Here is a 12,613-nt window from a genome sequence, read left to right on the forward strand (position 1 = left end):
CGCTGTAAATGCACTGAGGATCTTTTTCATGTAAGTTTAGAGGAGTAGTGAGGTTGTGCCTGGAAGCCCACATGTGGCCTGAGCTGGGAAGACTCCTAAGTCAAGGCAAAGGTAAGGCACATATACTCAGGCAAAAGACAGCATGTATTTAGCTTATGACAGGTGGTAAAATTTAGTTGAGTTGCCCATGTACAATTCTAGCCAGTTGTTTTTAAAGTACGTGCTGTTGGATGCTATTCTTTGTAAAGAATCTGCAGTTACTGCAAGAGGAGAAGCAAGTAAAGACACGTGCCTAAATAAACCAAACTACCACTCCTGAGAGCTCTAGGATTGCATCAGTGCAGCCTAAGAAAAATGATAAGACAGTCTGGTGCTTTAGTTCTGGTTTTTGGATTTCTGATAGTATTTCTTATCTGTAGTGAAACTTGAAGCAAGAATTTTTCCAAGTAAGTAAACTCTGATGTTTAATACTCATTCCCTTCTAATTAACTTTATTTTAAAAGGACATGGAGTTTTTGTAGGGAATTAAGAACAGTTTTTTTCTGTGTTGTAAAGTCACACTTCAGGATATTTTAAGCTCTAAGAACAAGTAGATTCTATAGTGTGCCAAACTCAGAGGTCATTTACATACCTGTGATGCCTATTAATCTAGATCAGAGACCTTTCATATTTACACCTGTGTGCCTGGGATGATGAAATGGCCTGAGGCATTTGGTTCCCCATTTGGTTTCAAATACTGTTCCATTAGCATTGGGTATGACTTCACTTACATGCAGGAGAAATTTTTCCTTGATTCACTTTTTGCCACAGGAATTAACTATTAATCAAAATCCCAGGAACATGGCTGTAGCTAAAAGTTTAGTCAAGCGGGTTGCAATGGCCAGCTGCTGGGTGAAGTGGTAAGGCCAGGTGAGAATGATACATGCGCAAGCATCAGAAGCAACAGAATACAAAATAATCTCAAGAGCTGGAGGGCCAAACTAATTTTCCTTAACTTATTTGCTGCTGAGTCTTTGGGAAGTCACACATCCTCCCTGTTAATTGTATTCAGTCCCCAGAGACAGCTAAGGATGTCTTTGAGGCTGCATCTTCAATGCAGGGAAGTCTCAAAATAATGGGCAATGCAATCTTCATCTTTGAGGAAGGATCAGAGCAGGGAAGAAGGGTCAGAAATAGGGAGATGGCCCTCCATTTTGTCAAAAAAGCTGTGCCTTTTATTAAAGCTTGACCTGGGGTCAAGCCCTGGCCCAGGAAAGCCAACCACACAATGAAATCATATGGTTTGTTGACTAAAAACAGTTGTCAAACCCACACTTCACACATTTTAGTAGTGATGATTAAACCAGACTTCCTCTCCACTGTGGATGTGGTCTTAAACTTGCTTGCACCCCACAAAATCGTGTGGGTAATTGTTTGCTTGTGTACACTGCCCAGCATAACTTAATTAGGAAAATGTACTTGGCAGGAGGGAGGTGGAAGCTGGAAAAGACAGAATCCTTGTCAATGACCCATGTAGTTCCCAAAAAAGGAGGGTGCAACTGTGTGAAAGATCATCAAACATTGCATAAGTGGTGTTATGTGTGGTTGCTAACAACCCAGAAAGTGAGGATGAGCAAAGGTATCCGACTGAAAACTTCAGGAGCCACACACTGATATCCTGTCTCAGGAGAAGTGCAGGAAGGCTTGGGCTTGCCTTTCTGGTGCTCTATAATCACTCTTCTAGTGCTTACAGTGCACCTGAGTAAGGCATGGCTCAGAGAGGTCAAGAAATTTCCTGCCTAAGTATTTCTGCTGACAACAGGTAGTCTGGGAAAATTGTGCTCTATCACTTAAGAATCAGTGGGGAGATCTGCTAAGCAATCTCCTTTCTGTTTTCATTAAACAGCAAACTTTGTCTTCCACACATCTTACAGACACACCAGAGATTCAGATTTTGGCACTTTGATCCCTAAAGCCCAGTTAAAATTAATCAGGGACACCACCAAAATAAAGCAAAAGGAGGTGTCTTTTGAAAAGTGCAGTTACCCCAAGAAACTGTCTTCACACGATGCTGTGGCATTCAGACAAGAGATGAGGTGAGCTGAAAGCAAGCAGCAGACAGTCTGAAAGATGGCTAAGGTTTAAAACCAAGCTCAGTTCTAAAGAGAAGTAGTATATGTATTGTATGCTCTATTGATAGGCTCCTAAGGTAGGTGATGTGGGAAGAGAAATCTGAATTTCAGCTGGAAAGTCTTCCCTCTCCATCTGTGTAATTATTGTTTCCCTCCTTGCTTTTTCCAAAGATGTATAATTACTACTTTAGCAGATAAAACCTGTAGCTGGAGTTAAGTCAACTATAGTAAGCAGCTGTCTTTGCATTAGTGATTAAATCAAGCAGGGCAGATCTGAATCAGATTTGTAAAGCGTAAATTTACCTTGTAGCCAAAGCAACTAGAAGTAACACACCCCTGCTCAATGCAAGTGTCCAGCAGTCATGCTGCAAACATCCCCTGGAACTACTGTTATGGAAAAATAATTGACAGTCCAAATGTTTTAAGGGATGATCAGTCCAGTGGGTGGCATCAGGGCTCCCTGGCCTTTAAGGGGCCAGAGCAAGTGCCCATTTTGCATCCAAATGTGTATTTTTAAGCCAGAGTGTAGTTGTCATATGAATCCAGCTACACTATTCCACCCATTAAAGGTATAAATTCATGAACTTTATGAAGAAACATGTTCAAATACCCCAATAGAATATAAAGAAAATCCTTACTAAATACTTCTATTTATGTGGGACAACTAGGGTGTAAATTGCCAGAAAAGTCTTACCATATGTTAAGGACTGTCTGCTGTTCCAGACAATGTGATGGAATTCAGGAGTTTATTTCAGTTTTGGTGGAGGCTTCAGGTATCATCCTGAGGAAGTCATATAGTTAAATATAGGCACAGCTGCCAGTTCGGATTATTCCAATAGCTTGTCTTTGCTGAGATCTACGTGCCACGATGCTGTTCAGCTGTGACTTGATTTTTCCAGATTTGGTGAGGCATTCCAACAGGAGATGCAGGTAAGCTGGAGACTGCCTTTACAAGGTACATGTTTCCAAAGAAATGAATTTGTAGGGTGGAACTGTTGTTTCTGAAGATAGCCATTTTATTTATTTTTCAGTGTAGTTATTTTCAACTAATTCTCATGTGGCTTCTTCAGCTGACTGCTTTTATGGGACAGCTTCAGCTTTAGTCTCCTCCAAAAGGTGTCCAGTTTGAGTGATCCACTACATGAGGTGAATTTGAGTGATCCACTACATGAGGTGAATCAGTATATTCAAAAATGTACTTCAGGACTAAACTCCTGATCCAGACTGATGTGCTAATGCAGGGAAGGTTTTGACAATACAAGGTAATTGTTAGCAATCAAAATTGTTGGTAATTTTTAGAAACTGTTTTAACCAACAGATTAGTTATTAAAATATCTGTGCCTTAATAAAGAGGGGTAGCATTCGCTTGAGGTCCAAGTCTAACCTGTTTCAGATGAAGAACATAAAGGGTTTGCATGTAAGAGGCTGCATGCAAATGGGGAGGAACTGGGCTGTGGCTTAGGTAAACCTTGCGTGTTCTTATACAGAACAGCATCTGATTGATGGGATTTAAGTATGTGCTTTAGGACTGTCCTCAACATAGATGCTTCCATGTTTTAGAGCCATAAAAAATGAATCCTTTTTCTTTGCACATGTTTAGGAAGGAAATATTAGATGTCATTCAGGAAATACCATTGAAATATACGTCTCTACAACAGGTAGAGTCTGTCTCTCCAGGTTACTACTTGGCCACTGCAGTTTCACAAATCAGTCCTCAGCTTAATGTAGTAAACCACTAAGATGAATCATAAACAGCATCTGGGAAGTGGCATTCCTGGCTCACTGCAAAAGATTAATCATCTTGTCTTTGTATTGGATCTAGGACCTATACTTAGTACCAGTTACAGTGAGTCCATCAACAATTCTAGCTTATTTAAGGACTATACAGGGAATGATGTTCACATGCAAGATTATGACGCAGAACTTCTGAGAAGGTGCACTTGCCTGTCTTCTGTCTCCAGGAAAGCTGCAGTGCTGAAGGGAGGAGCAATTGGAAAATCAGCAAAGCCCAAATTTTATTTAGAGCTTTGTGGGTTGAATCAATACTGTCTGCTCTGGCCAGAAAGTCAGAGATGGTGAAGGAATGAGCAAGAGGGTTCAGGCAGACGAAGTGAGCAGCAGTGTTTTGCCCACAGCGGGCAGAAGTAGTGCAGATGTCAATGCTGCCAAAGTCTGAAATTCAGTGTGTTTCTCCGGGAGGGAACAGTGCCGTGCTGCTCTTGGGTGAGAGGACTTCCCAAGTGCTGCGCTCCAGCTTGGCCCCACCATGAACTGGGTTTCACGTCCTGCTCAGACAATGGGCTTTGCGCTCTGATGCAGGGCAGCGTTTCACAGATCATAACTGCAGATGTGCAGGACAAGAGCCAGTGGGCTCTGCTAGGTTAATGCAAATTCTGGCTTTCTTACCCTTCCCGTCTTTTCTGTGGTTTTCAACAGCTGCTGAACATGGCAGCAATAGTTTTTCAAGGGTTGTTAGCTCTGTGTGTCACTTTGGCCTGATTAGCTCTGAAGATATTACTGAGACACTGCTGGAGCAGTTTAGGGAAGAGCTAGTGAAGTGGAACAATCTTCAGTAGATTGCTGCCTCTGTGATCAGTAGCTTCTGATGTTGCATCTTACGCTTCATCTATTTAATGGAGACATCACAGGAAGAGGATAGATTTTCTTTTTTCTCTCTGCTGTTTCTCCGTGAGTGGTCACAAAACCACAGGTTACTCTGTGCTTTGCTTCAGTATTTCTAAGGTAGTAAGATATTAATCCTGAATTAGGTATTTGAATCAGAGGTGTGAGAGATATATAAATATATATAGTTTAAATATACACTATATATTATTATATCGTATATAGTATATATTTAGTGTACATGTAGTATACATATATATGTACACTATAGTATACTGTACACTATACTATAGTGTACTTCTAGTATATATGTATAATATATATCTATGCAGTATATCTACATATAAAAGCATATATAGTATATATACACACTCTTTTATGTAAGTGTGTATATATATATACACACTGTTTTAATTGTATTTACCCTCATCTGTTTGCTGTTGGATGTGATATTTAGAAACGTGGAGCCATATAAAGCAGATTGCAATGTCTCATTATAAAGTCTCTTGAGCACAAAATGGGTGAGTTTGCTCCCACAGTGCTTTAAAGTCAAATGATCCTCACGTGCTTACTTGTTACAAACCTCCAGATGATTTCTCCCAACTCCAAGTACCTTCAGAGTGTTTGCTTTCAGGAGCTATCTTAATAGTTTCCTTTTCACTGCCATGGGTACATATTTGCACATTATTAAAACTATTCTCCATCTTGTCTTATTACATAATTTTTATTTAGTCTACTGCATACAAGTCTTGCATTTTCACACACCGTGACAACTCAAAAATTGTAATGATAATTTAAAACCTAGAATCTATATTAGATGTACTTTTTGCTTTAGGGGAGTGAAAAGGACCAGATAATAGCCTCTGCTTGCCAGTTAAGATGTGTTGGCCACTTGCTTCTAATCAAAAGGCCTTACAGCTTGGACTGGAGAAACAGGACTGGTCTAGCCCATAAGCTGGTGCACGTCTGCCACCAGCAGTATTGGTTTGTGGTGTCAACAGAGATCCCATCCCATGGTGCTCTGCATCACATGGTACAGCAGAGCAAAGGCAGGTCAAATGCCAGTGGGCTGCTGGACTGTACAGAGCTGGATGAGGCGCACCAGGACAGATCAGAAGGAGCATGCACTGTGTCATGGGGTTGACACCTTGCGGGACAGCTCATTCAGAGAGGCTTTGAGAGCAGAGACATCAGACTTGGAAGAGCACCACGCAGTGACTGCTGGCATTCTGGAAATGGCCAGTGGCCTGTGAGTAGAGGTAACAAGAAAGCTGAGCTTGGTCACAGATGATCTTAGCCCCCAGGTCCCACTCCCCTTGTCCCCTCAAGAAGAACAGTAACAACAAAACACGTACCATGGACAAGGGAGAACTGACCATTTGTTGTGCTTGATGTGCAGGAAGTTGTTGACAGAAGCAGATCCTTTCCATGTGGCAGTGACCACTAGAGAATACAGATGATAAAATTAGTTCAGCCAAAGTGACCAAGGAAACTCCAAAACTGTTTCAGCTGTAGGAACTATTAGAGTATAGTGTTTCCCTGAGATACTTCTTGGACATACATATATATTTTTTAGAATGTTTTAAGGGAGGGATTTTATTTCAAATGCACTTTCTTAACTTAGAAGAGCTCTGGCTTGCAGGAGTCTAAATATTTTGATATCTGTACGTCCACCAAGATTACCAAGTATCTCTGTACAAAAATATAGGAAAAATCAAACACCCACAAGTAGACCACTTACAGTTCTCAGATTAATTAGCCACCTGCACTAGTTAACTGAATTGCTTTCTTAGATCCTACCCCTTATGTCACCCTTCACCCCATTTAGACTGTGAATCTCAGTCCTTCCAGGATCCAAAATCTTGAATATTTTCCTCAGGGGAGGCACGTAATACTTTTCATTCAGGAACATGTTACTTCTCAGCACAGAAAGAAAAAGGGCTGGCCCTAAGCTATTTACCAACAGCACCGCTGGAGCATTTATTTACCAGGGGAGGTACCAGCTCACAGCTGCCTTAATGACAAAGGATATGATGTCCTGCTCTATGCAAAGTACTGAAGCTTTCTTTGGGCTGGCACCTTGTAGTGTGTGAGACCGCTCGTATTGCTCACTAATTGCATGACAACGTAAAAGAATTACAAAGATATATAAATTGTTTAGCTCATCTAAACTATATAACTATATATAAACTAACATTATAAGATATTCAGTGGAGGAAGGGGGTGCAGTTCTACGCCATTAATAGTAAATTATTAGTAAATAGGCTTGGAAAGGCTGTAATACCAGAGCCAATGTGATTCAGTAAAAGTGTTCAAGTGGGAGAATATTAAAGTTTGCAACAACATACTGGATCTGATAACAGAGTTGACCAGGGAAGTTGTATTTGATCTTGAAAATATCATCACAAGAGAAATGTCAAACTATTCAAGAAAACTTGAAGCAGGATTTAAAAACTGATGGTCACATCTGGGGGTCCTCAAAGACCTTGGGATAGCTGCTGACAAACTGAGATGGGATTTGATTTTGATATGGCTGGCACAGAGCATGGGTCACACATATAGGCTAAAAATTCTATTGTAGCTGTTCTTGAGCTTGAATCCCGTGGCCTTATGCTTCAAGTAAACTCACAAATTTGAGTGGTGGTGGGAGCTCTAATCTTTCTATTTATTTGGGAATTTTTTATATGTTACCCTTTACCAGTGTGGCCAAACCATCAGCCCAAGGGGCAGCTCCAGTTTGTCAGGACCTCAGGGTTGGGAGGGAGGTGATAGGAAATGACTGTCAGGACAGCATCCAAAACATGTCAGCCAAACATTTCTTTCTGTCAGCTCACAGTGCTAGGCTTAAACTGGGATTATCCATGCAGCTTGCAGAGATGCCACAAACCTGGCAGGGGCCTTCCGAAAGACTGAAAAACCCCCTTGTTCTAGGTGCTTCAGCTCTGGGATATGCAACAGCACCTATTACTCTGTGCACACTTGAATGAGAAGTCCCAAGCTCGGCAGAATAAATCCTGACCACACTGAACCTGATTGCAACAGTCTGGCTGGTTTTAAGAGAGGCAGTATTTCACCTGGGAAGTCTACTGCTTAATGTCAGAAATTGCAGAATCTCAGCAAGAGGAAAATAAAACCTCTTCAGCTGAGACACTCCAAAGAAATAGAAAGTCGTGCCAGAAATATTCCTATATTTGCCCTGAAGATGTAATATGTAGACTCAGGTAAGCAGCCATCTTCAGACAAGGTGCATTTACAATTGCCATGTGATGGTGACTTGGTTATGGTTGCTGAGAACAGTAACAATCTATTTAATGCAGTATCTGTGATGGGTTAATAATTGAAACTCAGAGGACATGGTTTTCAGCCCTTTATTCATATCCAGATCTTCGGCTGCTAACTGGGTCTTAACCAATCCGTTTGATTAACTGTGCCCTGGTATCTCTTCTGTTAAAGGGGCAGTAATTGCAACATTCCAGGAAAAAGAGAAAAGTCAGTGGAACAGATTGAGATAGGCCCATGGTATTTTATTTCAACTAAAGAACAAAAAGTAACTCTTTTAAATTGTCTCTTGAAATAAAGATGCAGTTTGGTTATTCAGGATAGAATTATGGATATACCTGTTGCAGAGAAGTTGAATAACCAATGTGATTGTGTAATGAATTTCCCGATTAGTCTCTGCAGGAAGGAATCTTAATTGGTGCTAAAATAATAGGTCGTTTGTGTCCAGCACTGTAAAGAGGATGAGTTTTTCTATCCAAGAAATTTTTTCATGCAGGAGGGAATCTTACAGACCATGTATAAAGCTATCTTGATCTCTGACCTTGTTTGCTGGAGGTTATATAACTTTTCCCAGATAATTATTTTGCTGCAATGATGAAAATCTATTGAGCTGTTATTTAATGCTTAGCTACTACACTGTGCTTTTGAAAAAGAGGTCATAAAAGGATTTTCTCTGTCTCTCATGCTTATAAATTTGAGTACAACTTTTTGTCCTGAGTCTGTTCTCCTTTTCTCAGCTGAAGGTCTTAATGCTTTGGAAATTTCTAGCTTGAGCCCAAACTAAAGAAGTTGTCTTCCTCTGAATCATGGAAAAATATACTTGCCTGCAGAAAATGAGTGATAAAAAGGTACAGGTGGAACTGAGCTGCTTAAACACAACTGTTCAGTGTCATATAAGGTGCTTTATCTGAGACATCTCCACTGGGGTGGAAGAGACAACTCAGAACAAGAAAATTCATTTCCTGGGTTTATTTTGTCCAAGAACACTTTGCTGTGCCTTCCACTTAAGAATCTGGAAGTCTTGTGAAAAGGGAACTATCGATGCTTCCTACTCATTTCCGTAGAGGCAGAAATCATCCTGCACGTTGCCTTGTGAATGCATTAGTTTCTAACTATATTTCAGAGCAGCAGCGCTGGCAGACAAAGGAAACCATGCCTCTGATTTCACAGGCAGTCTGCACATGCACTCAATCTGATGGTTTCGGTGTGTAGGATTTGAATCTGCGTTTACACAAGTCTTCCTAGTTAATACTAAAACAGCATAGGGATCACTAACCAAAAAACCAGCAGGTCCCACCTGGGATCATACTGAATGATGGCTCCATTTTCTACATGACACCAGTTTTAGATTGTCATCTATGCCCAGCCTGCTTTCCTTCTATAGATTTAGGAATGGACCAATTTTTAGGGTCTGATTTCCCATTAATTTCAATGGTAATAAGATGCCTAAACAAACTCTTGAGGTTCTGGGTATTTGTCTCCAATTCACGGAAGTAATTTAGCTTCCCTGAATTCTTTTCACACATTTAGGTTTACACCAGTATGCCTTGTTGGGTTTGTTGCTCTTAAATCTTAACTTTAGCAGATGATTGATTTTCTTCTCTCCTCTTGGCTTATTTAAGTTTCTTGTGAGTCTTGTTATAGAACAGAACACAAAATGCATGAAAATGGACATTGCAGGCATTAAAATAAAAAAGAAAATCAGAAGTCAGGAAGTTGAGAGGGTTAAATGAGTCAGTAGAAAGAAACTACAGCCACTCCTACCTACTTCTAATCATTTTGACTGTGTATTTTTCCTACAGATTTGAACTCTTGAAAACAGACAGCTCATTTGAATTTTTAGTACAGTCTTGGTTGCCAGGTAAAGTAAATTATAACATTGTGTTATGCAAAAAACTTCTGCCTTTGTTCTGGGGCTTTCATTTTGCAGTTCCTAAAACCTGAATTCAAGCACTGGGGTCATACTCCTGTCTCAGTAAGGACATTGTGCAGTCCAGCCTGATTGCTGTCACTTCATATTCTCTTACCAGGGGATTCTCCTGTTGCTCCCAAGTCTTTGACTTCCCCTAAGCTAGTGAAGAAAATTGCAGGTAGGATTTCTGGAAGCAAACATCTGGATATGCGTCCACTGACACCTGTAAGAAAAGTGTGCTGCATTCTGGGGGTAGGTGCGTGGTCCTGCTGAGGAGCCCTGGCTCACAGTAACCCTTGATGTTGAGATGGGATCCCTAGTAGATGAGGATCCAGGTCTGATCCCACCCAGCTGCACAACCCTGTTTCAGAGAAGTAAGAGCACTAAGAGGGAGTGAGGACGAACAGAAAGTCTGTAGAGAGATAAGGATGATAAGATTACAGACTGAGGGTGGTTGGAACAGGATCATCAGGTGTGTGAGGATCCAAGAGGGAAAACACCTACATGAGAACTGTAAAGTCTAAAGGAAGAAAGCAGAGAGGTTAATATAAGGACTGCGTGGTGTCACTAAGTCACCAGTGTAAGACCTGTGGATGGAGCTGGTGGCAGAGGGCAGCTCTGCAGCACTGAGAATCTGGCCTGGGGAGCTCCAGGCACTGGCTTTTCTCCCCCAGTTCACTGATGCTTGCCTCATCAGCAAAGAATGTTTGAGTGCCTTATCAGGGTGGCAAGAAGACCTGCATCCTACCTCTCTTGTGTGTGTCAACTGAGAAACAGCTGTTTCATATTTTTTAGTTGCATTTATCTTGCCTGCAGGGTCTTTTCATATGGCTAAGGGGGCCCAACTGGACTCAGCCAGAAGAAGGTTGTTTAAAAGGTAAATATCAAATTGAATAAAGATTTTTTTTTTTTTTTGAAGGAATTCTTACTTTTTGCAAAATTTTTCTGGACTTGAATGCACTGAATGTCTGAACTGAGTGACTGCTGAAGACATACTGCTTGAAGCAAGCTGGTAATATATGACTCCAAGGTGGAAACAACAGCAGATATGTTGGGTCAGCAAAAATATGTTAGGAGTTGTTATCTCTGACTATATTAATAAGCAGACTTCTGTAATGACTCAAATGGCAATAACTGCCACTTTTACTTAAAAATTGCTCTATGGAAATAGGCTCCCCTCCTTCCCCCCCCCCCCCCCCCTTTTTTGGTTATTTAAGTCTTCAGATTTCTCTCCTTCTTGTTAGTACTTTATCAATAATTAACCAAGCCTTCCCCAGCTTCATGTATTTAAAACAGCTGGTGTGACTTCAGCAGTCCCTCATGATATTTTTGAAACCTGGTGATTTACAGCTATAAATAATGACTTTTATTTTCCTTTCATGCTGCTTGATTTTTTCCCATCACTGAACTTGTAACATTTGTCTAAATGATGCATTTATGTTACATGTGACAAACATATTGCATTCATACAGACTCAGGAGTTCAGACTGTTGCACCAAGAAATGTTTCATGCTTGGATTTAATAGGTAGGAAGCCATAGATTAATTCTGGTATGGTGCTTCTTGGAATTCAGTGTTATCTATTCATAATGCTATATGTCTAACCTTTTCTCTTTCATTCTCTACATGCTGAGGAAGAAGAAAACAAGAGCTATTGGTCTTGGGTTTAGATTCTGGAAGTTAAAGAGCAACTCAGTGAGATAGCTTTTAATTTGGACACATAGTCCATTCATGTAAATATTCAGCTCCAGATCTTTCAATCTAACTTGAATGGCCTGGCCGTTCTGAGAAGCTGTTTCCCACTGCTGTGTGACAACAAAATGTCAATTGACATGATATATCACTAAACACAGTTCCAATGACAGCCGTGACTCAGATCGTATTGCGTTCAGTGGCATGCTTACACTCTCAAAACAACGACCTCTGTAACTAATAGGTGACAGATGGGAGTACTTTTCAGAAAATTCCCCCCCACCCGGGCCCTTGCATATACATAGCTTTTCTTTCCCAAGGAACAGGGAGGTATTTAGCATTAAAGCACTGATGAAGTTCTCAAAAGTGATTTCTACTAGGTAACCATTTCAATGGCATTGCTTTTCTTCAAGACTTGTGGCATTGTCCTACAGCATGCGTTATGCAATGTTTGTTCATACTGTTGTGGTAGGTTAATTGCTGTGTGATTGTTCATTTTATTCATACATTTTTCAAGCAATCAACATGGTTTGCCTTTTGTATTTGTATTATTGGGCTCTCTCCATAGTATGTTTCAAAATTCCATTACATGAATCTCCTTTTTCCTTTCCTGTCACCAACACAGATAATTTGTAGAATCAATAGTAAATGCTCCTCAACCTTCAATTCAATGTTAAACCACTGCTCAGCTCCACCAGACATTTTTGAGTAATGAAAAGCACATAAAATGTTGGTTTATGCCTGTTTCATGCGCATTAATGTATACAAATGTCTATATATGTCTATATACAGCTATGTATTTGCCTCTCTATGAACTAATTATTCATGTTGTGTTTCATTCTTAAAGAAACAAATGACATCTGAGAGACATGACATAGATCTTTTTCTTTTGTTTAGGGTTGTTTGTTTTTTTTTTTTTTTCCAGGGAAAAAAGAGTTCTCATTTGCCTTTAAATTTTCTGGTAACTTGTATCTATTAAGAAATTGCATCTTCCTTCA

General features: G+C 40.3%; 1 long non-coding RNA gene across 1 annotated transcript; it reads left to right on the plus strand.

The window, feature by feature from the left end:
* The first annotated feature begins 8,764 nt into the window (after positions 1-8,764).
* On the plus strand, positions 8,765-11,101 carry LOC115337495. Its single transcript, XR_003922163.1, has 3 exons — positions 8,765-8,860; positions 9,815-9,873; positions 10,844-11,101. It is a non-coding gene; the product is annotated as an uncharacterized LOC115337495 (long non-coding RNA).
* Positions 11,102-12,613: the final 1,512 nt, after the last annotated feature.

This window comes from Aquila chrysaetos, chromosome Z (genome assembly GCF_900496995.4).
Source record: "Aquila chrysaetos chrysaetos chromosome Z, bAquChr1.4, whole genome shotgun sequence".
NCBI classification, from domain to species: Eukaryota; Metazoa; Chordata; class Aves; order Accipitriformes; family Accipitridae; genus Aquila; species Aquila chrysaetos.